Source organism: Zonotrichia albicollis, chromosome 2, assembly GCF_047830755.1.
Source record: "Zonotrichia albicollis isolate bZonAlb1 chromosome 2, bZonAlb1.hap1, whole genome shotgun sequence".
Taxonomy (NCBI): domain Eukaryota; kingdom Metazoa; phylum Chordata; class Aves; order Passeriformes; family Passerellidae; genus Zonotrichia; species Zonotrichia albicollis.
This window is the reverse complement of record NC_133820.1, coordinates 35,049,249-35,077,242: the sequence shown is the minus strand read 5'-3', so window position 1 is coordinate 35,077,242 and position 27,994 is coordinate 35,049,249. Positions and strand designations below refer to the sequence as shown.

General features: G+C 48.2%; 1 protein-coding gene across 2 annotated transcripts in view; it reads right to left on the bottom strand.

The window, feature by feature from the left end:
- Positions 1-5,401, bottom strand: part of BOC (BOC cell adhesion associated, oncogene regulated) — a 54,684-nt gene extending 49,283 nt beyond the window's left edge. For both annotated transcript variants that reach the window (XM_026792864.2, XM_014266432.3), the window contains exon 1: positions 4,853-5,401. The gene's annotated coding sequence lies outside the window, so the exon portion shown is untranslated. The remainder of the gene's footprint in view (positions 1-4,852) is intronic.
- Between the last annotated feature and the right edge of the window lie 22,593 nt (positions 5,402-27,994).

Here is a 27,994-nt window from a genome sequence, read left to right as displayed (position 1 = left end):
AAAACCTTTACTGCCTTTGCCAGGCACAGAAGTTAATGAAAAATGATCGCTTTCCAAAACACCATCTGGCTTTCACACACACATCTAGAGACACCACAGCCCAAAACCTCTGCAAACTTGACAATGGTGGGTTTCCATAGGGGCAACATGTTGGACTTTGCCCAGCAAGCCTCCAACACTCTGCAAAGGCACAAGGCACAGTCACCATCCTCACATCTAATGGCTGCTCAGGGAAGATGACTGGACACAGGGCAGCAGCCTCTCAAGAGCAGCAGAGCAAAAAGCAAGTCTGGCTCTCACCTCTGTGCTGGCACGCTGCCCACAAGGAGGGCAAAGAAGCTCGAGCATGTCCCACACGCTCCCTGATGCACATTTCTCTCCATCAATGCCATTAGAGCCAAAACAAATTGGCACTGCCTCTTACTCAAGAGCTCCTACAACACTCAATGGCAGCGCTCAGAGCCCCACACAGGCACCCAGTCCAGGTGCTCCACTACCAAACCCATCAGGCTCTCATCCCAGAGCTGTCTCCCATCCTATTTGTCCTTTTGCAGAAAATTTGTCCATTTTAACAAAAGGAGCATGCAACATCCTCAGGGCAGGGATCTGTTGCTCCCTGTTTAAGCAGGGAGCAACAGCTTAAGAAAGTTCTGCAGCGCCTGCAGCAGCTCTGGGACTGTGTAAGCACCAAGTGGTTTCTTTTCTCTGCAATAAATATCCTTCTGAGCTTTTCAGCCAACTTGCTTCCACTGCATCCATACTCCTTTTGTCTTAGCTTCCCATGGACACTCAGACAGCTGTGTTGCTGGAGCACACGCTCCTGCAGAGAGATTTTAGAAGACTTACACACAAATATGCATACAAAGCAAATTTTGAAAGCTTCCCTTTCTGCAAGCATTCCTTCCAGAGAACTGGCTTCAAGCACTGTGTTCAGCCAGTGAAGCAGCAGATATGATGTTGTATGATTTGGAGCCAAGGGGAACTAAACCCAGCATCAGGAAACAAAAAAAGAAGCATGCAATACCTTGCATTGAACAATTTCCCAAAGTACATTTAGAAACCTGAAGGATGATATTCACCCCCATTCTACCTAAGGACCTGCAATTCATTTAGTCATTATTCACCTTAAATTGTTCTTGTGGCCTAGGAACTGGAATACATAACAACCTCTTAAACTGAGACTGACCACAGGAGCACCAGAACACACAGCAGCAGGTTTTTTCCCTCAGGATGTTTTCAGTCTAACCAGAAACAGGAAGTCTCCAAAGATTTTGCAAGAGAACTTTTTCCTTGTGGGATATCCCATCCTAGCTGCAGAATTCACACTGCAGATTTTTAGCTTGGGAGGTAATGGTTCAGAGCAAGAGATCTGCAAGCCTTGGTCTATAACATGCCAATATTAATATATCAAAGTCACCTCTGTACATTAAAGAAGTCCAAGGGAAATGTGCCTCATGACTCTGAGGCACTCAGCATCAGATATTAAAATCAGATATTAAAAATTAAACCCACCATTATTTACTGCCAAAGGAACTTTTGTTAACCTCGAGTTACCTCAGCCTGCTGCTGCTGCAACACCTCGCAGGCTGAGTGACTAAACTGAGTCCAGCTAGCTGAGCTCAAGTCTCTGAAAACCCACCTGCCGGCCAACCTGGGCTGAAACAACCAGCATGTCCCCAGCACACCTTTCTCTGTTAGGGCTCCCCTGCTCCATGAAGCAGACAAGGTGGGGTGCTGGGAGACAGCTTGCCTTTGCCTGGGAAAAGAGTGATTTTGGAGGCACAGAGGTGCCTCTCCAGCCCTGTGCCAGTCCTGAGGAGGCCCAGCACAACAGAGAGGGTTCTCCCCATGCACCCGAGTTGTGTCCTGAGAGACATTAGAATAGGTACAGGTCAGCTGGCAAGAGCCAACAGAGAGAGTAATATCTGCCCCTCCTCCCAGTGCTCAACCCATCAGCACAGGGGCACAGTTCCATTTTCTGCACAGGAACAGTAAGGCACAGGGCTGTGGAGAAAATTCAAGCTCATAATAGGGCATGTTGTGCATGGGCTGAAGACACAGCCCAAACACCTCCACTTCCCAACACAAGCTTCCAACTGAAGTGCCTTTCCTGTCCTGTCACCCATATTCCCTCCCACAGCCCAGGTAGAAAAAGCAGCATTTGGTTTTTTTCCTATGCTTGTTATCAGATTGCAAGGTTTCTGTGCTCCTAAGGGCGTGTGGTTCAGGAATAGGCCAGGAAACACTGACAGGTAGATCTGGCGGTGTCTCAGTCAAGTGTTTCACTAACTATCACAAGAAACTACAAAAAATCAGGTCTGCCCTAAATGAGTAACTTTTCTCAACTCAGGAAAGGCACTTTCTCCACTGCAGCACTGGGGAGTGCGGGGAAAAAGCAGGCTGCTTGCTTCATAGCCCCACCAGTGATGCTCCTTGCTCGGCAGGAGGCTCCAGCTGGCTCCAAAGAAGCAATTCTGCTGGCCCTAGTAAGCCAGGAGGAGCTGTACCAGCATCATGAAGGTACTGCAGGGCTGCCAGGTTGGTTCTGAAGATTTGGAGGGATCTGTCTGCTGTTAGTTTTGAGGACATAGCAGAATTGCATGCAGTGAAGTCGACTGAGCAATGATTCACCTGTCCTTCAACGGAGCAAACCTCCAAGCCAGGAGTCTCCCACTCTGAGGGCTGGAAAGACCTCTGCAAACATCAGATACTGGGTTCCACTTTGCAACCTCAAAGAACCTCTCACTCTGTGCTTCTGTATCATGTCAGTAGAAGGCACAGAAAAGCTGCTTTCTTCAGACTGCAGGGATACATAGAACTCATACAACTTATATGCTAGTTTGGAGCACACACATGCAGAATCATGCAGCTCCAATGCTTCTCTGTTGTGCCAAGCAGAGAAGAAATGCGTAGATTCTTGCACTGGGATATCTCTCAAATAAAGGTCCTGTGGGTGTGTGTGTGAGTGGGAGAAAACTGACCCTGCCTTTCCCAGCTGCACAGAACCTCTGTGCACTGCTCAGATGAACCTGCCTCACATTCCCCAGCAGGATGCAGGGAGGACTGCACTGTGTCTGACTTCAACCCTCACAGTAAACACCTATTGGGACCTCTTCTGCTTGGTATATGCAGGATGAGTCCCTGTATCTAAAGGGGAGAATTAAGAAAAGGACCTGGAACAAAACTCCATTCATTTCTTGTAAGAGAATATCATGCACCCAGCAGGAAGCTCACAGCTCTTCCTAATTGTCCTACTTACTTCAGAAGATCCCCACATGACTCCTACAGCATGGGGATTTATTTCACCTTCATTTCTTTAGGTCACTTAAATAAATACAACGAATCTTCACTGCAAACCCATGATGTGTTTCTGCTGAAATCCTTCCCCACAACATGACCCTCAATATTCCATCCATTAATTCAAAGCATCTGCCATATAAGTACATAGGCATAAATATGGAGGAACCCTCCTCTTAATCACAGGCACACTAAGTCAGTTAGTTTCAAAAAATACTAAGATAAAATTCTACTTACAAAACGCCCACATTCTTCTAATATTTTCCATGGTAGTTTTTTGGCCCATGGGAAAAGAAATTTTAACAGCAGACTGCAAATGGACATATCGAAAAGACACTATGGTAGCAATTGAAATTGTAGAAATGTAGAGATGTAGACATTAAGAGAATTGGGCACCAAGAAAAACATTTAAGACATGCTGGGAATTACATGCTGGTCTCTGAGTATGTGTATGGATTCCTGTTATCCCACTCATATAATGCTGCAGAGAGGTCAAGAGAGTTTCTTTAAAACAAGCAAGGACAAAAATGACCATCTTTAGTAGATGTGAACTGCCTTTCACACAATGCCAGTGAAATAACACTTGGGGTACCAGAATCAGTTGGGGAAATGCCCAAACACAGATTTGTATTAAGTACCTTCTGCCAGTTGGGGGTATTGGTTAAAGTCTATTATTTTCCAAAGTATCTTCAGAGCACTTGAAAAAGTCTTGTTTGGACACAGCTACAAATTCAGCATCTCACTTTCTCCCCAACACGTTTTCTATTTACAGGCACCATCCAGACAATCTGCCAAAGCTGCAGTCCAAGCAAGGAGGCACGCGTGCACAAAACCCACAATATCCCACTGCCGGGCAGAAAATTACTTCCCCTGACCCAAATCACTCCTCATCCTTGCACAAGCGTTAAAAACTCTACGGTCACGGAAGAGGACAAAATTCTAACAGACAGACTGCCCACTCCCGCTTTTCTCTGCTGCAGCAGCAGCCCCTTCACACAGCACAAACCGAAATGCCTTCGCATCTGCCAGAGACAGCTCTTGTCTGTAAACTCCCAGCAACTTTTGACAAGAGTTGGAGCAATGGAGGATGGATCTGCGCCTTACTTTGCACAGCTTCTCCTTCTCCCTCACTGCTCACCGTGCCTACTCGCCCAGCCGGCAGCGAGGACAGGGCAAGGTCGTGGACCAGGCTGCTGGGGAAGTTCCAGGGAGCCCGGGAGCGTGTGCGTGCCCTGGGCCCTCCATTAGTTCTGGCCGAGCCGCCGACGAGGAAGAGCTGGAGGGAAACATCCGAGCCCCCCACATCTCACCTGCCTGCGCCAAAACAAGCGCCGTCCCGGCGGGGACCAGCGGGTCTCCACTACTCCCTTGTCACGTATCCAACATCCCTGGTCAGACCCCCTTCCTTACATCTCCACACCAACTTCCCAAACTCTGCCGCTGCCTGAAGATGGATGGGGTGAAAGCCCTGCGCCCCATCGCCCGCCACCACCGTGCGTCCTCCCAAGCCCCTCGCCAGGGCCACCAGGCCCGGGCCCCCTTCTCTTTCACTCACCGAGATCTCCAGTGGAGCAGGCGGGGGGAAACACAAAGATGCCCCAAACGAAGGGAAGCAACAAAGAGGCTTAACTCCAGGAGCTGGGAACTTCCAGGCCGGATCTGTGGGGAATTCACTAGACACACACACACACGCGCACACACACACAGAAAGGGAAAAAAAAAAAAAAGAGCGAAAAAGAGGGGGGGGAGCCTGTTTTGGGGGGAAGGGGAAAGTGAGGGGGCCCTTGGTTTGAGGGTGGTGGTTGTGCTTTTTCTGCGGGTTGGCGCTGGGGATGGGGGGCCGCGCTGAGCTCAGGCACGGCGGGAGGAGGAGGAGGAGGAGGAGGAGGAGGAGGAGGAGGAGGAGGAGGAGGGAAGAGGCGCCGGGATGCGGGAAGCCAGACCCTCCATACGGGAGACGGCTTTTGGATGACTGAACTCCCAAACAATTCCCTGCTCCGGCTACTCCTGCCCCAAGAGCCTCCCTCCTTCCCCTCCCCCTGAGGAGGAGGGAAGAAGAGGAGGGGCCAGAGAAGGGAGAAAACTCCAAGCAAAACCCCTTCCCCAAAGCTGGGCAGCGGCCGGGCCCCGTTCCCCCCCCGCCGCACCATCCCCGTCCCCCCAGCACCGCGAACCGGGAGCCGCGGGCCCCCAGGGCCGCTCCCCGCCGCCCCACGCTCCCGGGCCGGCGGAAGCGGCGAAGTTGGGACGAGCAGTTTGTTGTGGGCGGGGGAGACGGCCCCGCCGGCCCGGGGCGCGGGGCGAGGGCTGCGGGGCCCGGCCGCGGGGCTCCGGGCTGGCAGCGCCCGCTGCAGCGGCGCCGGCGCCTCACGGAGCCCCCCGGCCGCCCCTCATGGGCGCCCCATCCTCGGCGGTCATCGCCTGTAATAAATACCAAAAGGATGAAAAGGGCTTTTCTTCCAGCCATCCCTTCCTAGCAGGTGCTTGCTCTCACGGAAAGTGTCTCGGATACAAATTTTCAGGAAAAGCAGTGCCACCACTCCCTGAGATTAAACCCCATCACTTCCTCCTCACTGCATCTCCCTGCATCAAAGAGTGAATTTATGCCCCAAAACTTAAGTTCACCCAGAGGTGCAGGGAAATCTTGGTCTTTCAAGGCCCTTCAGTAAAGATTATCTTGAAACAAATCTGTCACTGAAAGGTCAGGATAGGTTTCTTATGTTTTTGCCATGTACCGAAGAGCACAGATGACAAACATGATCTGTAGTTTCTAAATGTGAAGTCCTTCAGTGTTCAAAGAAGGTGAAAGAATTGAAGTTTTTAATCATGTCATCATTGAGTTTCAGAGTTATTCTTGCTTAGTGGCACTTTAGACGATTTCTGATCTCCCAGCTTACTCATTTCTCATAAGAAGGATGCAAAGGATTTAATGGTTTTTTTTCTATTTCTATTTGGGGTTCTTACTTCCTTGGTTTATTGCACGGGTACTGAAAAGATTAAAACTGATTTTTCTGAAGGATTTTTTGTGTTCCAAGGGAGTGTGTGAAGGTGGCTTCTTCAACTTTCATCTCAGTGGGTAAGCTTATGAGGTTGAACACAAAAACTTAGGTTGAACACAAACTTCCTTCCTCTGAAATGTTAACTTTGCTCTCTAATTATCTTTTAATGTATTGTTTCCAAGGCTCCAAGTTTTTCCTTATATTGCTCAGTAACACACTCCTCAGGTGCTAAATCCATATGTAGACACCTCACTAAGTGGCCTAATTTTTACAAGTGCTAAGACCTCTAGCACCTGCCTTGTCTGAAAAATGCTGGTTTCCTAATTTAAAGCAGTCATAAACTCTCCTAAATTAAAGCAGAAATTGAATTAGCCCTGAGTAGTTTTAGGCTTACAGAGGTAGGAAGAAAAAGGCGAGGGAGTAGAATTAGAGCTACCATGTGCAAAGAAGTGCCCCAGGGTTTGTTAAACTGTATGAAAGATTGCAGCCCTGCAGGATTACATTCCCTGTTTATCCCTGGGGCTGAGGGAGTAGATGGATGCAGTAGTGCCCTTCATATACTGTTTTTCTCATCTGCCTCCCAAAAGAAATGCCTTGGGACACAGCAGGGTGTTGGTTTGTGCAGCCACGTCCCCTTGGCATCCCTGGACAAGCCAGTGGCAGTCCTGCTCTCAGGAAGCTCTGTTGCTGCTCTGCTGGGGATGCCTGCTCTAGGCATTTGTTTCAAACTCACTGCCAGCACCGACTTCTGGATGCCTCTGGATGCCTGTCTGCAGCTCGAAGTAGTGTGAAAACCAAAACCCCCTCGTTACCCCAGTTCCTCAGGCATAAGGAAACTTACTCTGGGCACTGACCAAGCACAGCCCATGGCTGGGGGGTAGAGGTGTCCCATTTCCTTCTGGAGATGCCAGAGCGCCCCTGATCCTTGGCTACCAATTTGCCCATATTGGCCCTGTCCCTCTCTGATCCCAGACAAAATTCCCACTGCTGCTGCTGTCGGATGCAAAGGCTTCTCCTTGGGGCCGCTGAAACTCCAGCTGTTTGATATTGTGAGGAGCAAGGCAGGGGGCACAGAGGGACTCCGCATGAAAGGGCGAGCTCAAAGGAAACCGGACCCTGGCATGTCGGCACGATACTCAGTGGGTAACAGGCTCAGTTAAATTTGCTCATTCAGCCAGCTAAGAGGGAGAGTTTTCTCATCTGTCCTGCTATGTTTAATTCATCCACACATGCCTCCCAATTACAGCAGGAGTAATAAACAGAAAGGGATGTTGGGGGTGGGGGGAAGCCAGCCAGTCCCTAGCCACCAACCCTAAATGCCCTGAAAAAATGTCAGCTGCACACTGCTGGGGTTTGCTGCCCTGGGAGCTGCTCTTCAGCAGCTCTGACTCGGAGTCCTTTGGAATTTTAGCCTAGATTCATACCTGAGTTGTGTTCTTTTGTCTATTTTTCTCCAGAAATGTACGTTGCAGGAGTGCTGCAGAGTGCTGCTTTAGGTGTACCATGTCTGCCGCCTGAGTTAGGCAAAACTGCCAGTAACAATCACCATCGTACGCCTGCCTCCACGGAGCCTCCCAGGCTCACCACCAGGTTCCTCCAGCTCTGCATTTTTGCAAAAATGAAAACTTGATGGGGGGAATTGTGCTGTGAGGCAAAGGCAAGATGAATAAAATGCTCCATCATAGAGTGAGTTCAAAGCTGTCTGGCCATGTTGCAATAAATTCAGGATAAATTTGTGGAAGGATGGATGAGGAATTGATGACTAGCTCCATTCCAGGAGTGGCCATGGTCCAAAGTGACCAGAGAGTCATCTTGTGTAATGTGTAGAGGAGAGGGGAAAGACTCACATTATGAAGGGTTGTGAATGGGAAGCCCCCTGTTCAAAGGAGTTTCAGCATGAGTTTTACTTTGTTTACCCTCTTGTAAAGCTATTTGTTACTTTGATAATCCATAGGAAACGGGATCATTTCTCTACAGCATGTCAAATTAAATAAACAAATAAAACCTTGTTTGGCTGGTGAGAAGCTTAGAAAGGAAAGTGTATTTGTATAGGGATTCAGGAACTAAGCATCTTTCAGGAGCAGAAGATTAAGAAAGAAATCAGAGAAACAAAGAGGGAAGTGATTCAGTCATCAGAACTTAGACAAATTAAAGAGGGGGGTGGGATGAAAGGACAAGAGATATGCCTGCCTATATTAGGAAATCTCTGCTGGCGTAAACTAAACCAACTTGATGTCAGTTTAGTTTTACCACTAGGGTCCAAGTCAGGGACATAGACTTGGTTGTGACAAGCTCATCCTGATTCAGACAGAAATATCATATGTTCACTGGTGTTTCTTTTATTTCAGAATATATACGTTACCCCTCATGCATCAACACAAGCTCATACAAGGGATAACATATATATTTTGAAATAAAAAAATCGCAGTGAACCAGTGCTAGCTTCTCCCTCTGAGAGAGGGCTTGGCAGCAAGGTACTTTTATTAGTACTGTTCCTGCTTCAAACATAACAAAAACAATACAAAAGAAACACAGCCCCACAAAGGCATCACTCTCTTTTCTTGCAGTGATACATATATTGGTATAAAGCATATTATATATTGGTTTAAAATGTGTTATATATGGGTACAGCTGTGCCTGTTCTATGCCACATACCCACAGGGGATGTTGTAAAGAACTACTATTCTGTTTGTAGTCAGGTCATTAATAGGAAATACTTGGAGAGTTAGTGGGCTCCCAAGTCTGTGAGGAGATTTGGTTCAGGTCCATTTGTTTCCTGGTCTTAAAATGTTCAGGGATCAGCAGTCAGAGAGATCCTCTTGTGTTTGGCGAATGTTTTACAACTGAATATTTTGAGTGGAGGACGGGGTCTTTAAGAAAATGTTTTGTTAATGAGAAATTATCAAATGCAATTGGTAAAACTATTTGCTTGAGTAAGGAGATCAGACAAATGCTCTAAATAAACAGCCTTTCCCCCCACCCCTCTAGAATCCTGTTTTCCTTCCTCAGAACTTAGCAACTCCTCTTCCACAGTTTAAGACTTCTCTTGCAGTGAAAGCCAATATAACCACATTTGTGATCATGATCATACACCTCACTGCCAGTGCTGGATGTGGGAAGTCCTGAGACCGAACACAAGAGAGCCATGATGAACCTGCTGTGTGCAGAAACATGTAGGACATGCCCTCCTGCCTTTTGGTTCACTGCCAAAATCTATCTCAGAATAATGATAAGAAATGCTCCCCTGATGGACATCCCTGATGAGGATGTAAAACCAAGACCAAGTATGTCATATTTTGCAGTGACAATGTTGCTCTGTGCTGTTAAATAGGTGTTGTATTTTATCCAGAGACACTGCTTTCAGTGGCAGGCAAGCTTATTCTCATCCTTGAGCAGGAAATTATTTGGAAACTTTTGAATGCTTGTACAGTGGATAGACAGGATGGGGTGCTATAAAGTAGTTCACCTTTCCAAGTGGAGATGGGAATTTGGGCAGAAGGTGCTGAAAATAGAACTTTCATGGGTGAAAAGCATTAGATAGAATGAATCATTTCAAGTGACTGTTATGAATCTCAAATTAGAGGAAAGATGTATATAATGTTTTAGCATATGCATTCAAATTATATGTATGTAATAAAGTTGCAGCATTTTACCAGCTCTTTAAGAATCAGTTTGGGGTTTTTTTTTCGGTGTGTGTGCAACCCATTTAGCGGAAAATCATGGCAGAGTGTGAGATGTTTTAGTGGAGCTGGCTTAGTTGGCTTTGACTGATCCTTTCCCCTGATATCCATTTTTAGCTTTGTAGAGGTTTGTTGGAAAAAGCAGTTTTTTTCTTCTCATGTGAGATTCGTTTTCTCTGTGGAGACATTGCAGGGAGACCTGGTGCTACAGTAGTTGGTGGGAATCTTATTCTCATCAGTACAGACTCCACTGGTTTAGGTTTTCACACTTTTTATGATTCCCTAATCTGTAGTAGGTTGGTGCAAGTTTACAGACAACAACAGTGAAGGTGGGGAGGCATCTTAAAGGTGTTCCAGGTTAATGCTGAAGACTGAAAAGATCCCTTTAGGTTGAGTGTAGTCCCTGGATAATTATATCTGCAGGAAATAGCTACCTGTCATGTCTGTCAACAAGGGAGCTTACCTTTTAAGGCACACAGATCTCCCTTTACATCACATTCTCTCTTTGTTGTAGTCCATTTATTCACCTATTGTTCACCTATAATCTCTCTTCCCTTACCACTTTCCCACACACCTGTTGCCTTTCCATCTTTCTTTTTCATTGCTTAAGTCTTGTGCTCACCCTGTGCTCTGCAACAGCCCTCAAACAAGTCCCTAACATCAGAAAGTAAAAAGACTGGGGTTCCTCAGTCTCCCAGGCCCCCACTAGCCCTGCATCTGTCCCTGTGCCCCCCAACATCTCCCCCGCCCCCCAGTCCGTCACCCACATCCTGAGCATGAAAGCCAGCCGGATTAATCCGGCACAGAGCACATTGTGTGTGAGTCATGACAGGCTCACTAAGGCGTGCAGTGCTGATAAAAGGCAGCTCTGATGGGCTCTGTCAGGGATCCCAGAGAAACAGCGTGGAAAAAATCTGCTAACCCACATCCCAGCCTGGCAGCCAGGGCCTGGAGACAGCCAGGCACTGAAGGGAGTGCAGGGAAGCCCTGCACCACTGGCAGGTCCCACTGGGACCTGGTGTGAGCTGGTGCTTTCTGGAGACATCCAAGAGCTCATGAAGTCAGAGGAGGGCTGATGCAAGCCTCTAGGTTGTGAGGATGCATCCTGGGATAACCTCTCTCTCCCCAGCTGACCATCTGACCAAAGGACAGTCCTGACTCCCAATGTCAGAGGTGTCACTCTCCTTAAACCTACCTTCCCCTGCTCTGCCCCAGTGGATAGCCCTGCTAGGGGAGCCTGAAGGCGACTGCTCTTGTCTGACTTGGAGAATATGTCTCTCAAAACAGTGTTATTTTACCAAGCTGCACTTTCCCATTATTTGTTCCTTATTTTTCATATGACCCTTTAATATCATCTTCCTCAGTACCTTCAGCTCTCTGGTGTTAAGCCTTGCAGACACTCACAGATGTTTGAGTGATTATGAGTCCTTCTCCTTTTGGTCAGCCAGGCTACGCATCGCCTATCTGCAGTATCCTCTTCATACTCTCCTCTCGTGTATGGTGTCCACTGAATGCCATCACCCTACTGCAATCTGGAGACTCAGGCAAAGGCAAAAAGAGAGAGCTGGTCTAACAGCTTTGTGCATCTGGGCATATATACCCTGCTTTGTCTTTTCATTAGGCTGTGCACAAATACATTTCTACTGCATTTTTAAGACCAGGATAGCAGAGCACCTACCAATAATTTTTTCGAAACTTTGGGAGTTTCTTTGAAACTTTAGGAGTTTTCTTTGAAACTTTAGGATTCTCTTTGAATCATGGCTGATACCAAGGCCATGGTGCTCAGGAATTTACAACCTCTGAGAACAAGGGTTAGGTGAACTTTAAAAAGTTATATAACTTAATGTTTCTGGTCCTTTTTTAATCCAAAGAACAAACTAACCTTTCAGGGAGGAAAAAAGAAATCCACACATTCTTTTGTGGCGTGATACAATGCAGCAGCCAGTGGTTATAGGCAAATAAAAATCAGGCAAAGCTTTGAAATTCTTCATTTTTCATTTCTACCAGCTGCTTTTATTTGTCACCATTTCATTTGACTGCATGTGTTAGATATTGCATGAGGCATGACTGTATGGGTGGGAATTTGGAGAAGGATGCTGTAATCCACTTGCAGACTGCCTTCTGAAGTCTTGCAAGACACCAGTGCTCAAAATACTCCCATTCTAGTCTGCCTGCTGTGTGCCAGACCATGCTAACTCAAAACCCAATTAATCCCCCTTTCTGACTGATGTAAGCCATACCTAGAAGCATCTCATGGAAGGCAGAGCACTTGGCTTAGGGAATGGATGTCAGCTGTAATCTTTTCTCTACAATTTAAATTTTACTGTTGTATATTTCTTTCCATTACTTCTGATTCTAATATTTTTGGACCACCCCTGCTTAGCATTTGCAGATCTTTAATCCTCTCTGTTGTCAGACAGATAAACTGGGTCTGGGCCCAATTCTCCCTCAGCTAGCTGGGTGTAAATGTCTCTGAATTCACACCAGCTAGATGCAATGTAACATGAGAAGTGTGTGAGGCCCTTTATTCTTTCAGCCTCCCCTCATAAATCAGCTCTCGCACCAGCACCTGAAGTCATTTTCTCAAGACCAAAGAAAGCATGCATGGAGAAGGTTTTCTCAAGATCTTAGGGAGATCAATTGGTCTCAGAAGGTTTGCTGTTCCCTGCAGTGCTGCAGGCAGCTCGGGCAGGGTTGCTGAGTGTGAGGACCATGCACGGCGTGGCTCAGCACCAGGAGGGCTCATGGAGGGGGGACATGAAGCCACCAGAGAAACCATAGTTGTGCCTCCTTGTTTGCAGTATGATCCCAGCCAAAGAGCCATGGATAACCCTGTTTCTGTTTCATCTCAGCTGAATACAGAGCCAGTTCACCTGCCCAGGAGGTTTCAATTTATACTATCTTTTTGGCATTGAAACTTTCCCATGAGACTGAACTGCTAAGCAGCTTTTTTTGGTGGCCCTTTCTACAGTGTCTCCTGTGTGAGCTGGAACAAGAATGAAATTCCCTCCCACCCCAGTGTCTTGTGCAGCTCCTTGCCTGTGTCTCATGATGAGAGGGACCAAGCCAGTAGGTCCCAGGCAGCTCTTACAGTGTCTGTTTGAGGTATGAGCCAAATAGTTGTCCCAGCATGGTACTATGACTCGAAATACATGACACCAGGAAGCACAAAAATTGCTGAGTGTGGTTATGTCATGGTGAATACATCATGTCCCTCACTGCCACTGCCACTCAGCATGTCCTTGTCCACTCTCCTTTCCCACACAGACTCTCCCACACAGGGACAGTGCTCTCCCTGGCACAAGAGCAAGAGAAGAGGCTGGAGGGAAATCTCTGTGTGCTTTCAGAGGTATGATGTCTACAGGGTTGGTCATACTGCATCCCAAAAATGGGAGAAATGGAGGAGATAGAGCCAGATAGAGGTACCTACACACGAAGTAGGGCAAATGGCAGTTCTGATAGAGCAAAATCACCTTTTGCTGCTGCTCCTTAGAGGTGTGTTTCTTGTGGGGTACTTCACATTCTCTAATCTGGCACCAAATTCTTCTTTCTAGAGTGCCTCTAAAGACTTCTACCAACTGAAAGCCAGACCCAGACCCCTGCCTCCTGCTGAAGTGCTGCCAACTACTTCTCAGAGCCAGTCTTCCAATAGGTGTGTGGCTTGGCTCCTTGTATAGGAAGTACAATATTGGTGTAAAACACAGGACAGCTTCACCAGTTTAGTCCTTGATACCACCATTATAATCACTGCAAAAATAAATACATCTTTACCCAAGAGATATTCAAGTCAAAGAATATATATTTTTTAAAATAATATATTTGGGGAAAATCAGAAGCTACCTTGCTTTTGAAAGACATGTTTGGCTGGTGTCCTTAACCTGCCAGAGTTGTGATTTCCTAAGGACCCTGAAGGAGATGAATTTCCTCTTTGAAGCTCAGTGGGATTTGGGGTGTGGGGTGTGTGATTCTTCTCTCCCTTGAATATTCAGACAAGTACTCTTAAGACATCTCTCTTTTTCTTGTCACTCTTTGCCCTGTTTGTTTGTTTTTTGCACTTCTCGCAGCCCGGACAAGGCAAACAGACCAGTCTATTGTTGGTGTGCATCTCTTTCACTGCAAGATTTGTTTATGTCTTAGCACAGTGATGCAATATTTGGGTTGTACGCTTCAAGGGGAAATGTTTATAGAACTAAAAAAATATTTCCATTTGATTTGTTTATAGGAAGTTTTTTCTTGTGGTCTTGAGTTTTGAAAAGGCCTTTGCATGTTTTCTTTTCCGCCTCCCCCACTCCCCCTCTGTGGATTTGAAGTTTGGTGCCAAATTCAATCATGATAATGCCATGACTGACTCTTTAGGTATTTCTACCATGCTCAGCACTACACCACTGGAGTATCTTCATCCTGGCCTCCTAGATCTCAACAGTGTTATCCTTCTTACACGCTGAGGTTCCCAAATCTTCTCGGCAGGGCTGAGGATTTTTCAGCCCCACAGCCCAACAACTCCTTTCCTGAATTATTTCTAACCTGGGCCCGCCCTCAGGCAGGGCAGGCTACACTAACAGGGGAGAGTTGGAAGAGTTAAATGGGAACATTGCTTAGAAGGAAAAACAAAAGAGTAATAGGAAAGGCATCTTTGTGTGACCGAGGCTTAACCGAAACCAGGCCTTCTCCCTCTGCCTCAGCCAGGAAAACAAGAGAGGACGTGCAGGCAGCCACCGGCAGAGCGTGCACGGCTGTCCTCCTCTGCCTCCAAGGGTGGAGGCAAGGCACGGCTACTCACAGCCAGAGGGAGGGCAGACACTTGCTCATGTGGCACCCCCAGGGCACTGGCACGGATGCACTTCCCAATACCCTTGCACTCACACCCTTTATTGCACATCCACTGCCCCTTTCTGCCTCTCTCCCATCTAGAGCAGTGTTTGTCACCCAGAGGAGGCTCCCACATGCTGTTGTACACTGTCCTCCAGGCATTGTGCATCTGCTCTTCGGGAAACACCGAGTACCACTGGGCTGCCTTCTTGTCACACTGGGTCAGTGAACAAGGATGCTGAAAGGATGAATGCCATGTTTCTTCCATCCCTGACTTTGGCCACAGCTTGCAAGCAAGAGGCATAGATGGGGCAGGAGGATGCGCAGGCTTTCTCTTGTGCCTTGCAATTTTGCCTCTTTGTACAAAAACCAGAGAGAACACTCACATGATCCTTCCAGCTACTGTCCTTCCAACTTAATCCAGCATCATCTGTTGCTGGTCCCCATTCTCTTGGTAGGATAAACCATCACCACTTTTACCTTGTACCTACCGGGCTAACCAGCAGAGAACAGAGAAGGTAATAACATGTGCCCAACTCTTTGAACCAACAAATTTCATCAGCCCTCAACAAGGCACTCCCCCACCTATGTCACCACAGTTTCAGGACTGGAAATCTTCAGGACATGACTGGCCCTGGTGCCCAGGTGCAGCTCACTTTCCATGAGCTCATTAACCAGCAGAGCCTCACAGACCATCGTCTGGCAACAGCCGGTGTAGGAAAAATTACTGTTAGAGATGTTTCCAGCTACTTCCAGCTTCTGCCTGCACAGAAATAACATGAGATCACTGGCTCAGAGGAAGCCTTGGCCTCCCCAGCCCCTGGCCATCAGCAGGTGGCCCCGGGCAGTGGAATGGCCTGTGCATGCTGTGGCAAGGGGGACCTGGCATGTGGGCATGGGCATCATACACAGATGAAGAAATAAAAGCCAGCCCCCTTGCTTTGCTGGCTAGGGAGTTCTCATGCAAGAGCTGACTGGGATCGGTGTTTGGTTTTCCCCTGGAATGCTCCCAGTTCAACACACACTGTTTCAGAGCAATGCCAGCCACCTGCTGCCAGCAGCCCTGTCTCCCTCAGTCCTATGTCCCAGCAGACTGCTCGGTCACCACAGAGGGACGCAGGACAGCCCCCAAGTGCCCCACTCCCACCCTGCCTTCCCCCCAAACTGAGATCCATCAGAAAGGAAAAGTGAAGGTAATGAGCAGGCTGGCTTTGGTTCCCTTATTCTGACAGTGACCTTTTCTAATGGTCAGTAATACTGGAATCCCTCAGAGACATGTTGTGTGACAGTATCGTTGTGCCTGTGAAAGAGCAGGACCTTTCTGGCAGCACTTTGAGTATGTTTATTCTGTCCTGTTGTTTGGGACTGAGATTACCTAAGAGTCACAGCCTGCTGTGCATCCATGCACCCAAGCTGTAACTTGGAGCAAGCTGGCAAGAGAGCAGGGCATGCCTTGGGTCTTTGCAGAGAGCAATGCCAAGGTTTTCCTAAAAGGTATCTATAATGCTGGGTGAAAAAAAACAGAGGCAAATATATTTTGTACAGAATCTTGATCTTGATGAGAACTATTTTATCTGGGGACTGTGCTGACCACACAAACAGGCCATGATATCTGATACCTGGTAGTCTATCTTGGCTCTTCACACATAAGACAGATGCTACCTTATTGTGCTATCAGGGATTTTAATGTTCTGGGAGCCAGATGAAAGGCAAAGTAGCTCAAGTCCACTTACAGACACCATAATCACAAGCCTTTGTTGTGAGGGAAAACCAGGAGGGATATCACCCACAAGCTGTGGCTAAGTGCTTACCTTCATGCCATCTCGGTACCTTCTGGATATGATAACCACATCCTTGAGGAGGGAAGGTCTACGGGTCACACCAGCTTGGTACAGTTAACTGTGTCCCCCACAGATAGTTATTTCATGTGCTCACGCGTTGCTGTCAGATGCTTGATGGTTGTTCCTAGGAGTAGTAGAAATAGCTTATTTATTGTTTGGCATCTATATCCATTCCCTCTTCTCCTCCCAACCCATAACCCCCTCCCCCAAACGCCAAGCTAATGCCTTCCAGATGAGGTGCTAGAAGCTGCTAATTGCACCCGGATCCGTCCTGATTTGTGCTTCAGTCAGCAAGGCACCTCGCTAATGGATCTGAGACTTGGCAGAGGGCCTGGGACCAGTGTCAAAGGAAATGGATGAGAGGGAAGGAGAGAGCAGGAGGGCTAGAGGAAGAGCAGGGAGACCCAGAAAGGAAAACGATCCCTCCTTCTCACAGCAAGGGTCCGAATACTGATAAGGGCTTGTGGCTGTCCCCCGAGGTGGTGCGTGGGATGGAGGCGGCCGAGGCATGTTGCCTTCTCCTGTCAGAGAGCCCACGCCTGTGCTGGGGTACTGCTCCCTGCTCCTAGGGGAAGGCTGAAGGGCAGCAAGGCACACCTGGGCCTTATCACTTCCCAGACTGATCAGGGCTTGAGCTCTCCTGATGGGAAGCTGTGACACGAGAGCTGGGAGCCAGCTGGGGGCTGCGGCTGAGCCGTGGCTCTCTGTTGATCCAGAGCATCTGTCTCACATCCCTGGTGGGTTCCAGGAGAAGAGGAGCCAGCTGGAGTGATTGGATGTGGATCAGAGGTGGAGAGGAGCGAAAACAAGAGGGAAGGGGGTTGGGGAGATTGATAGCAGGCAGGATAAGAAAAGAAAGAGGCTTGGAGAGGAAATAGACTAGTAGGTACCACAAATGGAAAAAGCAAGAGACAGAAGAGAAAAAGCAAGAAGGAGATGTGAAGGCTGGAGAATAAGGAGATGGTGTGTAATATGTTTTCTTTTGCTCCTGTACAGCTTGCAAGAGCCACAGTGTGGGCTGAGGAGGCTGTGCTAGCAGCCAGACAGGGCTGCAGCCTCTCCGAGAGCCCCAAAGGGAACTGTGCATGCTGTCCTGCATGGAGCCCTGGGACCTCCCTGTAGAGCCTCAGGGATGGAAAACTTCCTATCAACACATAAATGTCTAGGGACTATTCCTCAATGTCTCACCAGGCTTAACTGCCTGAGGACAGGTCTGTTTCTGGATGACACCAACACAAAGAGATTTTGCTTCAGCATTTCAGCCTGGGCCTGAGAACTAGGTTGTTGCTAAGTCCTTGGGAGCTAGCTTAAGGGTGGCATGAAGAAATCTCCATTCTGTGTGCTGGAGAGCCCCAGAGAACTGGGAGTGGTTCCTGGTCTATTTTGAGATACCTCTCCAGCACTAAATCCAGAGTCTTTCCCAAATGGAGTTTATTACACTCACTTTATTGGTGGAGAAAAGTGAAGTAACATTGCCTTCGGTTTCACAAAGAATCCAGGTCCCACCTAGGAGACGACTTGGGGTTGCCAGTCAGCGGGTACCTGCTCTGTTAGACCATGAAGGTCTAGCGTGAAGAACCAGCAGAGCCATGAAGTTGTCAGAGAGGAAGGAAGGTTCAAGAGCAGAACTGCACCAGACATAAACCCACACCAGTGATCGGGATAGATGGCACTTGGTCTCAACAAGTCCTCTTCATTGAAGAAAAAAACTCCAAAACCAGGAACACTGGGGTGGAAGGAAGCCTGCAGCTGCCAGGAGGGCCTTGGAGGTGTGTTTCAGCATTAAGTAATCATCATGATAATCCTGGGAAAGATGCTCCAGATGGAAAGGTGCCAAGCTGAAAGCAGAAACAGGACAACCAGAAGCAACCAACTGCAATGGGAATCCAGTTGGTTGGAACTGGTAAGACACTGTGCTAAAATGCCTTTGGCTCTGAGTCCCATTTTCATCAACTTTGCAATTCTTGGCAAAGATGGGAGGGAGTTTCCACTAGACTGTGATTCATTTAATGAAATTTGATCATGGCCAGCAGGGGAGGGAAGTAGACAGACTGACAGAGAGACAGTGTACTTTGAGGAGAGGAGGCAAGACTGTCAGGCCTCTGCAGAAAGGGCAGAAAGAGACCTGTTCTGTCTGATAGGAATCTTGGTGGGCAATCTTATGGGGGAAGGGGTAAGGAAGTAGAAGAGCAAACTAATTACAGACATTGTGTGTGCTTGGATGTGCCTACAGACTGATTAGCTCATGTCTCCGAAGCACTTGGAGATGGAAACCAGTTAATTATCCTTATTAATTTTTCTCCTTTTGTGCTTCTAGTTATTTTTGGAGACCATTTTAAGCACAATGCACCACCCAGGTGTTGGCTGCCCCAAAACCCATTGGAATTCCCTATTTGTCTTTCCCTTTCCTTACACAAAGGACAAAACAGTCCCAATGAGAGTGATTCCTTCCTCCTGAAATAAGGACAAATAAAAAAAAGAAGGAAAAAAAAAAGAAAGAAAAATATAGTATCCCATGCTGGCATGCCCAAATCATGTCACACTAGCCTGTTTCTGTGCCTCTGGGGGACAAAAGGCAAGGGGTTTGCCTGTCTCTGAACTCATCAGTGCATGGGGAGCTGTCAGGTCGGTACCCAGATGCACAGGAAACAAAAGTATACTTGCTCTGCAGCTTGTTGCAGAACAGTTAGGACTTAGATTTAGCTTCTTTCCAATATTCTTGATGTGGATGTCCACCAAAGGACACTGGGAAAACCCTTGTGAACATCCTGATGCCATTTCTGATAACAGAAGCATTTAAGGCTTCAGGAGTGCAATAGGAGAAGTTTTTTTTAAGGGAAACCACAGAAAAACCTGGCCTTTAATTCAATCTGCCATCTACTTCCTTTGTTCCCGGATGGAGGGCATGGCCACTGGATGACAGGTGAGCTGTTATCTTCTAAAATCTGTGACCTTTTGGTTGCTTGGAGAATGGAGAAAGAAGCTTCAAAATGCTTAGATGGTAATGAGGACCCTTAGGGATGGAGGATTTGGGGGCAGACCATGCTTCTGTGTGTGCAGTTGATGTGCAGGCAAAGCGGTGGCAGCACCCAGCAGCCTGTGCCCCAGGAGATGGGCACACAGCCTGGTGTGCCTCTGGATCCATGTGGGATGGACACACAGCCTGATGTGCCTCTGGATCCATGTGGGATGGGCATGCCCAGCCCCACGGCCCGCAGTGCTCCTCGCCGGCTCTGCGTGTCTAAATGCTGCCTCAGCCCAAGGCTGCTTTTGCTTCAGGGCATGGGGGTCATGCAGTGGTGTTCTGGACTTTAGGTGCTGCCCTCCTGGGGCTTCCTGGGCAGCTCTGCAAGAAGTTCCCCAAGAAAATCTTGGCAAGGTCTGGCTTTGGAGAAATGCCTGGCCTTTTTCTTCTCCTCCTTCCAATTTCTTGCTGCCTGGGGTCCAGGCACACCCTGGACAGCCAGGTGGGAAGCCACAGTGCAAGAAGTGAAGAATTAACAGAGTTTCAGCACTATGCCAAAGCATAAAGTGCTGGGAAACCAGACCATGTGCACAACGTTAAAATAAAGGGAGAGCTGAAGACTTCCAGGCCATGGCAGGTTTGATCTGGCTTGTTTAGTTTTTGGCAGGAGGGACCGAGTGAGGCCACAGCAGGAACTGAGCATGTGCTGTATGTGCCAGAGAGAGCACATCTCCTCCAAGTCAGCTGCATTCTGCTTGCTTGCACACGTGGCCCATCAGTCCCATTATGGTGCTGCCTTTGCCTGGTGGGCTGAATGCAGGAACCAGGTCCATGGCAACGTGATTTACGAATCCTCTCTGAGGTCCCATCTTCTTCCTCCTCCTCTTCCTTTTGGGGACTTGGGGATTTGGTTGTTTTGGGGGTTGTTTTTTTAAAATAAAGAGCACTTGAAGTTCATTTAAGGCAGAACCCCTTGATTTACTGTGCTTTGGTTTCAGAAACAAAATACTTTAGTGGGGGGAAGAAGCCATTTAAGCTTTAGAGTATTTTTTCTCTGTTACACCTCAGTCTCTCTTTAATGTGCTGTGGTACAACAGTAGCACTTCTCTGGCACTGAAAGGAACCAAATCAGTTTGGGCCACAGGTGCTCTGTCAGAGTCACATTTTCTCAAGCAGGGAGTCAATCCATCAAGAGAGAAATCACTCTGCTGTTCTGCTTCTATACAAAATATATCTGCTGAGACCTTGGAACCCAGCAAAGTCAAAACAGGATTTTCACCAAGATAAAAGAAGTGGTGTTTCAGGTCTACAGAACAGAACTGAATGAAACTGAAGGACAGCTGCCAGTAAGAGAAAATTAGGAGCATGGCTGAGTTCTCATACTTAGAACAGCCAAAACTGATTGGGTTTTTTTTCCCTGAATTCCAGGTTTGGCTTAGCTGAAATGTAGACCTATTTTTTTCTTTCTACTGCAGCATATCCTAGCCTAAAAATCTGTCATTTGCACTTGGCACACTTTTTATAAGTGAGAAATGAAGTGGTCAGGTACACACTAAATTATGAAAAAAGCACATTCACACTCAGGTAATTTATTTGGGCCTCTCAATATCATGTTCACAGGAATTCTGAATGTGCAGGAAAGCATCACTGATGAAACCTATGTGGACCTCTTGCACTGTAAGAAAATCAGATAACAAAACCTTCTCCTAAGCCCATCCAGTGATGCAGCTCAGGGTGCCTCACTATGCTGGGAAATCAGAGACCCAACTTCAACAGCTAGTGCCACCAAGTGAGTCAAAACCTCAAGAGTGACACCTCAAGAGTAACTTTATCCCTACAGTTCTGTGAGCAAGTCTTGCATGCTTTACCAAGAGCATGCATGACAGTTTCAGAGCAGCCAGGGCTGCTGGCTCCTAAGTGGTGTCAAAATACTGCCATGAGGCACTACTTTACTTAGCATTCAAGGGTCAAAACCAGAATCCATTGGGAAAAACAGTTTGTGCCTCTAATAATCCCCACACTCAGGCTTTCTTTGGCACTGGGACACCCACAAAAACTGGAGTGCTGCGCAGGACCTTATTCGGAACACAGGTGATAGAGAATGGTTTCCACTTCTCACCATTTGCACTGGAAAGAGAAATGTTGAGAGGGGATGCTGACAAAGGCTAGCAGCATGGTCAGGAGAAGAGAGTGCATATCGGGAGGCAGGAGACTGTTGATTTATTTTGCCCAGTGAAATGCAGGCTGAGAATGGATATGATTGTTCTTGGTAAACACATCAGAGGGATAAGCAGAGGGAGGGAGCAGAGCTATTTAAGCCTTGGAACAATGTTGGCGCTAGAACAAGTGGGCATGCTCCAGCCAGGAATAATTTGAGACTGGAAATAAGAAGAATGGTTTAAGCCTCAGAGCTGTCAAGTTCTGGAACAGTCTACTAATTGGGGTAGTGGGAGAATCTTAAAACTTATTAGGATTGTTTGGATCTTCACTTTTGTGTGGAAGATTGCATGATGTGATTGCTGACAATAGCAATGGCCAAGACATGGTAAAATAGGAGATCCCTTCCAGCACTACCTCCCTACTGTGAAGCACTTGGGATTGATTTGTTTCTCATGTGTCCATGTTAAGGCAGGAGAGCTGCAGGATCCTCTGCCATCCAGCCCTGCAGGGAGTTGTTGGCAAGCCAGTTGCAAGCAAGGAGATGAGGACACTTTCTCAGATGGCTGAAGATGATATGATGGTTGCTACTAATGAGCTGTGAGGAGAAACGTGTCTCTTGTCCCAGGGGGAAGATTGCAGGCATCACACCAGGCCACAGCCAGGCAGCAGGGCAGAAACAAACAGCATAGGGAAAGAGTTGAAATTCCAGAGGAGAAAACCAAGTGCAGGCATTTTCTCATTAGAGAGCGGGGGGCTTCATGTGTTCTTTGTCTTTTCAAAGGCAACAGAGGTTGAACAATAACCAGGGAAAATTTACGTAACCCATTCTGTCATTTGGAGCTGAGGCAGCTCTGCTACAAGCCCTGGGATCAGCTATGCCATTTAGGCCATGAGTCAGTCTCAGAAAAACCATGGGCTTATGCACTCTTATACAATTTTCTCTTCTTAAGGAGCCCTTCTTTGTCTACTAACCACCCAAATCCATAGTCCTCCTTGTTGGATCCTACTGCTCCTTTCAGCGTCTCCCAATGGAAACTGGAAGTTTCCACAGTGCTGGAAGCCTGTGGCAAACTTTGGCAATCTGATGTGGCCCACCCCACGCAGGATCTGAGGTACGGAGAGAGGTGGCTCCGGCCCTGTAGGAGGTCCCGGAATGCAGGAGCTCCACAGGAACAAGTGACAGCTCTGGGAATTACAGACAAGGAGGGAATCACCTAGCAAGTAGCTGCCTCAGGCTCTAAATCACTTGTCTGTGCTTGTCATGAATGAGAGAACTTGCTGGCCAAAAGAATCACTGTGCAAGGCAGAGGGGTAACATTGGGGTGCCCTGGGAAAAGACGGAGAGATATTTCTTCTCTTGCACCGGGGAAGCTTTGCCTCTCAGCCCCATTGCGTTTCCCCAGGACTGTGTCTCCAAGCTCTCAGGCTTACATGTGTTAAACTCAGTGGTCTTATGTGTGGCAGCTCAGGACAGAGGGTGCTGACAAACTGTTCAGCAAAGTAATTCCTCTTAGCCTCCAAAACCAGTGGCACCTGGGCAAAATGGGAATGCCACAGCTCTCAGCCTCACTGCAGGTAACCCAACCCAGTTTAAATCCTGGCCTGCCTTAGTTGCAGCCAAGCAGATGGAGGGGCTCATGCTCAGGAAACAGCATCTTTCTCATCCTTGGGGACTCCACCTGAGACAGCAGGGGATTGAAAATCTGAGCAATATTTCAGTGTGTGTGTGTAGGAAAGAATAAATGTTACAGCAGCTGGTTAATGCATACCCTTCCACATGAGCATGGTAAGATTGAGTTCTAAATTCCCTTCCTTTAGTTCACTGCATGCACACATGCAAATTCCCTCCCTTCTCCTTAGGAAACTGAAAGAAAGGAAAAGCAATAATAAAATATTTCAGATGAGAGAGAAAGAATTCTCCACGATTGAGAACATTTAATGGGAACCAGCTGCCTGAGCATGACCAAAGGCTGATCCTGCTGGGGGTTTGTTGACAGTGTCACTTTCCATAGGTACCTGCTGAGGAAAAGGGAGGGATGCTCAGGAGACAGTGCAGAGGAGGAGGAAGGTGAAGGAATGTGCTTCATAGTGTTTTACCTCCACACAACCCCCTCTCCCCTTTTCCTTATTTTTCAAGAGACTCTCCAAGCTCTTGGAGAAGAGCCATGACAGGACAAAACAAGAAAGCATGAGTGAGTGTGATGTGAGCATGTGGGTGGCTGTATCTGAGCAAAAGAGGGTGGGTGGAAGAAAGCAAAGAGAAGCCCAAAAGTTCAGTGCACGAAACAAAAGCTAAGGCTGGCTCTCTGCTCCCTTTCCTGTCCTTCCTTGCAACCAGACAGCTGCAATTAAGATGTAACTGATACACCCAGAGCTGGTCCCTCATGCTGGTGCTCCCTCACCCCCTCTGCGCCTGTCTGCCCACAGTGGCAACAATGCCAGGCATGAACCCAGCTGTGCAGGGCTGCTGTGTGGCTACCAAACCCGGCCAGAGCAACCCGCAGGACAGGGAATTTTAATGGTGTGAAATGTGGGTTGCTTCCAAGTTCTCCGTTCTCCCGTGAGGCATAATTGTCTGCATGGACCTGCCCATGCTGCCACGTATGTGTTCATGAGGTGGTGGGACCTGACTCATGTCCTGCTCTGTCTGTGGCCCCAGCCCCTCTGGAAAGAGCCCTTACTCCTGCAGAACCTGGCGCACCACTTGCAACCGGCCCAGGGCCCTGATGTTGATCCAAGCCCATCATTCAGGGTCCCACTTTTTGAAGGATACACTTAGCCCTGTTCCTGTAGCCAGGGATATTCACTCCCTGTTCAAAGCTACATAGATCAACATCAGGAAAGATTGTCAGCTTGGCCCCTGAACAGTAACACAGTAGATGAGGGCTTCAAGTGTACAAAAGGATGGAGCAAATATTTACACATCGAAAAGCATAATATGAATTGCTGATATACTCTGAGGTAAATACTGGTATGGAAACATAGTGCTTTGTTGGGCCACGTAGCAATTCTTTATATGAAAATCATCTTTCAACTAGAAGAGGTAGGTCCTGCTGGCAATGTTTTTGTCCAGCTTTTCCAGGTTTCTGTACTCTGTTTTCCATGATTTTGTTCACAGTCTTCAATGGAATTGTACGTCTGTGGTGGTTTGACCAGGAAGAAGTGGGAATTCTGGGATGCTGTGGTCAAACCAATGGGTGTTCGGAGTTTGATACTGACACCTGGTGTAGCCAGTGGGGTTTGGACACACCTCCAAGAATACACAGGGGTTAAAAGCAGGGCTCTGGCCCTGGAAGGCTCTCTTGGGACGTCGCGGCGAAGAGGTCAGATCTCTCCCCCGTCCAGCCGCTGCTGCTGGGCGGGGGAGGGGCGGCCACGTGGTAGGCCCTGGGCCTGGACAGAGATGGGAGGTGAGGAGGCCTTCGAGGATGGAAGGGTGGAAGACCCCAGGGAGTCAGCCCTCGGGCAGCCATTCCCTCCCCCCCCCCCCCCCGCCCCCAGGAGGGAGAGAGAGAGAGCCGGCGACACCGAATGTGATAGCAGCTGGCCCAGGAGGAGAAGGGGGGGGAAGAGTGCCCGGCCGGAGCGGCAGCGTGTGGGCAGAGTGTGTGGGAGTGCCGCAGCTCCAGGACAGAGACTGAAAGTTTTAACCCTTTCTTTCATGATTGGGGCCTTGCAAAAAATGCTAATCCTCCTCGAAGCTGAATAAGAAGGGAGATAAGAGATGAGATGAGACAAGGACCTGGCCCGAAGAACGTGGAGATGATTGAATGGGGAGAGATGATTTGGAGTGGCCTTTTGGCTGGACTTTTCTTGTGGCCATGGACTCAGTTGTTCCTGTGACACAGAGACTGCACTTAGGGGGAAGCAGTGGCTCAGAACCAGGAGGGTTCATCGTGAGGACCCCCCGGCCCCAGGGGGTTGGAAAAATATGGGGGGGACAGATGTCCCAAAGCAGAGACTGTGCCTTTTTGGAGTGAGACAAGGCATCCTTGAAAGACAACCCTAAAAGCAGCTCTGGCCATGCGCAGTGGTGAGAGCACTGGGCATGGAAGGAAGATGTCACGAGCGGCAAAAGGACTTTTTTCCGGGCGGTGCCGAAGTGACAGGGAAGCACACGAGGTTTCAGTGTGTTTCCAGGGGAAGCCTATGGAACAAGAAGGACTCCTTTCCTCTTCAGGAACTGCAGTTTGAGTATACTAAAGTGTGGTGCCAAGGCTGGGCAGTTGGTGATTTGGGAGAATGTATCGGACTGAGAAAGTCAGGTAGTGGGGAGGAGGAAAGTGGTTTTTTTGTAAGGTCTTCAATTTTTTTCTTTTCCTTATAGTTTTTCCCTATTTTCCTGTAGTTTAGGTAATAAAGTGTTCTTTGTGTTTAAGCTGAGGCCTGTTTTGCTTATTCCTGGTCACATCTCACGGCAGACGCCAGGGTGGGGGCATTTTCATGGGGGGCACTGGCTCTGTGCCAGGCTCAAACCATGACAACGTCTTAAGAGCTTCCTCAAAAGTCACAAACCAGAATGCTCCCTTCCCCCAAAATCAGGAGTTACAACCATCATGACACATTGTGCACTCCACTATACATAGTTTAATCAAGTGGGTTTGTGCTGACTTTTGAGCTCCAAGGATTTATACTTTCCCACCACAGGAGAAAATCTCAGTCCCAGATATTTTACTGGTTCAAACAGGCAAGAGCAGTTGGGGGAAATGCCAATGGAGTCACTGCATGCTCTGTATGTTCTGCTCTCTGAACACCTGAGATATGCCAGTGTTTAACAGGAGAGTGCCCACAGACCCTGCTCCCCTCCAGGAGGGCTCTGGCATCTCCATGGTGTTTTGTCAGTGTGATGGTAGAGGAGGTAATGCAAACCCCATCACAGCTGACACTTTGACAAAGACTGTAAGATCTCAGCACAGCTGTAGCTGGCGACAGCACTACCTGTTGCAGAGATCTGAGGAGAAGACATTGGAACAGTCTGGGGCTGAGAAGAGGGAATGTGCTAGCAAGCTGTGGCATGGATCTGATTTTCCATTCAATAATCCCATGGTAACTCAAGAAGATGGTAAATTGCAACTGCAACAGCTCACTAGCAGCCTAACATTTCCTCATGGTGCTCCTGAGGTGTGGAAAGATCTCTGCAGAGTGAGGCCCATGAAGGGGGGAAGCGTGCAGCAAAAGTTTTGGAAAATTGCCCTGCAGCCTGCTTTGCCATTACCCTTCCTCTCAGCAGCGTGCAACCCCCTTCATTCAGTTCAGCGCACTCGTGCGTGTAGGGACCCACAGCCATGGGGGCAGGAGCTGCTCCTTCTTCACCTTTAACTTCATCTGCTGCTTTTCTTTCCAAAGGAAACTGCAATTAAACCCCAGGCTCCAGTGCAAGGAGAGTTTCTAGGCTTGGCTGTCCCTCCCCCTGGGCAATGCAGCCTGAGCACCAGGCTTTTGCCACGGAGCCCCTGCTGCTCCCCAGGACTGAGTGGGACCACTGCCAGTTTACATTAGCAGCCAAGTGGCCATCTGGTGCAAAGGCAAAATATGATTATTATGTTTAGGTGCACGCAGTCTTTGATGCAGTGCCCAAAGGTAACAATAAAGTATTATTAAGTTTTTTCAATTATGTGGATTGTGACAATACTGTGACAAGGCTGTTGGAAACAACCTTCAAAATGAGGTGTGGGAGGCTAGCAACACTCAGCCACATGTTGCTTCTTAATAGTAGCCCCACTGACATCCATGAAACTTCAGCTGGTGTAAGGGATATGTGCCACAGCTGCTGAGGATGCCGGTTCCTACCCCAGGGCAGCCTCAGTAAGGGGCTTTCAGCAGAATTCAGGGGAAGAGGACCCTGCCCTTAGCAAGCCCATGTTGCTGCCCTGCACGTCGGCCTCAAGCAAGTCTTGCCTCCTCCTCGCACCTCAGTTTCCCCCTCCAGGAGGCAGGCATGGATCAGTTCCTCCCGCATGCTGCCAAGCATCCTCCCTCTCTCTGCTTCCTTCCTAACCTCCCTCCCTTTTTAATCGGGATTTGTATGAGGGTTTCCAGGCTTCCTGGCTGTCCCGTCTCCTCTTTCTCCTGCGCCGCTTTGATGTTAATTGTCTCCAGGGCTGGAGCGCTCCTTGGCTGATTAAGTCCAAGAGTCCTCCCTGGTTTTGTTGACCCATGAATGGGGGCCTCTTCAGTGCTCAGTGGAGTGCGGGCTCATTGCCCCTCCTCCTCCCCCCCCATTCGGTTTGATGGATTAATCGT